Below are 3,065 nucleotides of genomic sequence, written 5' to 3'. Positions count from 1 at the left end.
CTAGAACTAGACTGTCTGAGGGCGTGCATGGGGAGGGTGGGGAGGGGAACACCCATAAGGAAGGGGGGAGGGAAGGGGATGTTTGCCAAAATGTACAAGAAATACTCAAGTTAATAAAAAAAAAAAAAAAAAAAAGAAAATGGAAATTAATACAGAGACCCATAACCACTCAACATGCATAGAACATGAAACTGCTGCATGCTAACATCAAAATTATGTCATTTTCTCACAATTTCTCCACCCAATATTTAGGCACCTTCACAGAAGAGGTGGTCAATGATTGAAGAGACAGAAGGACAAAATAAAACTATAGCAAAATAATATCTGTTGGACACAAGAGTGCAAATACATCTAAGAACTCATAGTGTCTGAGACCACATGCACAAGAATTGCACAAAATCCAGTTAAGGGAATGGTCTAAAGAAACTTTACTTCTGTCTAAGGAGCTATAGACAATTGATAGTTTTCTGGGAGTGGTAGATTTAGTTTTCTTCAGTGAGTCTGGCACTAAAAGATCACACATGCTCAAATATATGGTTTCACACCTATTTCACATACAGGCATTACTAAATGAATTTACTATGTATAAGCAGGGAAAGAGAGACAGAGAGAAACAGAGATACAGAGACTGAGAAAGAACACTGAGTGGTAGGAAAAAGTGATGGTGGATATAGGAGGACTTACAGGAGGTTAAAGGACAGATTTTATCCAAACACATATGAATATATGAGTATTAAGTAAAAATAATAAAAATAAGTAGAATATGGGGAATAGTTTAAAAAAAGTGGTATATTTGTATAGGAAGCAAATAGATTTGGTTTGTCAATACATAATAATTAGAAATACAATTAAAGTTGTCTAACAATTGCTATTAATATAGTTATGTTAAATACAAAAAGGTTATATTAATCAGAAACATAATAAATTTAAAGTCACTTTTTTAAAATTTGAATTTAAAACTGCACAAAAAGTTGCAGTTTTTATTCTCGTGATGTGTCCTACCATTTTCATAATGCAATAAAGTGATTTTATTATGGAAAGTCCCATCTCTGAAACAATCTAGCTTTATTTGCAAATTACTGCGTTCACGCTTTACTCTTTTTGTGCTACATTAAAAGAATGAATGCAGAGCGTTCATCTCTGCTTTTCATAACTCAAAATATAAGTAGGAAAAGTAGCAAGTATGTCTATAATAGCTGCAAAGTATATTGCTAATCTGTAACTACATGAACAAATGGATTATGTTTGGATGCCTATAATAAATCATTGAATGATTGCTAAATTGTAGGATGTTGGAAACTTTAGGAAACTGTGGATTTAGAAAACAGCTGTATCTAAAAGTAAATTTGAAAAACTGTTAAAACAATCCGCCAGATATATACTAACATATTTTGTTAAGGGTTTCAAAATCAGCCTTTACCTGGTTCATAAGCTCCCTTAAATTCATTGGCGTTAAATTGTGGAGTTTGCAGATTTACTAAGACAGAATAGGTTTTCATTCCATTGTGTTATTTGTTTGTTCCTCTGCCGCCACCAGCAGGACCCAGTTATTCGTGGGGGGAGGGGGACCCATACCTGCGGGAGAACGGGCGAGAAAGAGGAGCGAGACCAAGCAGTGTCCTAGTCAAGGTCTCTTTATTGAGAGGAATGTACAGCATTTACAGCTCTGAAGCAGGAATTGAAGCAGGAACTGAAGCTTAGGGCGAGGGAGTACTGGGAAGTGCCCAAGGACATAAGATGAATCATTAAACTGCTAGATATCCTCCTTAGACAGAGAGGCAACTGTCTTCCTGGGACATGTTCTTTCTTTGAAAAGGTCAAGCCCTTCTCAGGAATCTGCTCAGGGCAGGGCTCTAGCTTTGCCCAGTCCGGCAGTCCAGTCCTGGTCCCCAACATCCCTCCAGCTCCTGGAGTTCAAGTAGCAAGGAGTTACCTGAAAATAAACTAATGGAAAGGGGACTTTGGTGATCCCAAATGACAACGAGTACTTTTTCAACAAGTTTAAAAAAAATTAAAGGAGTGGATTTAAACAATTAACATCAAGCATTGGGCACAAAAGAGATTGTTTTCCAGAATTTCCATATTTTAATGAATAAATGCATAACTTCAGGAACAGAAAGACATTAATCACAAGAAGTAGCAGGAAATGGGCTTAAAGGAATGAAATAATTTGAAACTTGTGAGTAAGTTTGACAGTGAGTTTGCTAGAGAGAGGGACTGTTGTAAAGAATTAATTTTAAATATTTAATTATCTTTAAAATCGTATATTTTCTTATAGAATTTCAATATATGTTTAGTTTTGATTGGTCCTTTCCTAGCTCATTCTCCCTGGCCTCCATCTCTATTTAAACCAGTAGTTGTCAAGCTGTGTGTCCTAACTCTCTTTGGAGGTTGAATGGCCCATTCACGAGGGTTGTTTAAGACCTTCAGAAAAAGACAGATATTTATATAATAATTCATAACTTTAGTAAAATAACGATTACAGAGTGGCAACTTCAATAATGTTATGTTTGAAGGTCACCACAAGTAAGGAACTGTTTTAAAGGGTCACAGCATTAAGGAGGTTGAGAATGACTGACTTAAACCCTTTTACCCCAGGAATCCCCCTTTCTAATACATCCCCCCACTACTCTGCCTTAAAGATCATTTTCTCCTGGTCTCATGGGCTCATGCTAAGTAAGAACATCTTTCATTTAGAAAACAAATGAAAACAAATGCTGAAAAGGGTGTAGGAAAGACGAATTTTTATTTAATATAGAAGTATAAATTGGTGCAGCCATTATAGAAATCAGTGTGGAAATGTCTTTACTTTTTTTTGTTTTACTTAATCTTTTTTTACACTCCAGATTTTATCCCCATTGACTGACTGCTCCAAATCCCATACCTCCCCCACCCTACCCCCTGTTCCACAAGGATGTCCCCACCTCCGATTCCCCACCTCACCAGACATCTCTACTCCCTGGGGCCTCCAGTCTCTTGAGGGTTAGGTGCATCTTCCTTGACTGAACCCAGAAAAGGTAGTCCTCTGCTGTATATGTGTTAGAGGCCTCATCTCAGCTGGTGTG

Source organism: Rattus rattus, chromosome X, assembly GCF_011064425.1.
Source record: "Rattus rattus isolate New Zealand chromosome X, Rrattus_CSIRO_v1, whole genome shotgun sequence".
NCBI lineage: Eukaryota > Metazoa > Chordata > Mammalia > Rodentia > Muridae > Rattus > Rattus rattus.
This window is presented reverse-complemented; position numbering follows the sequence as displayed.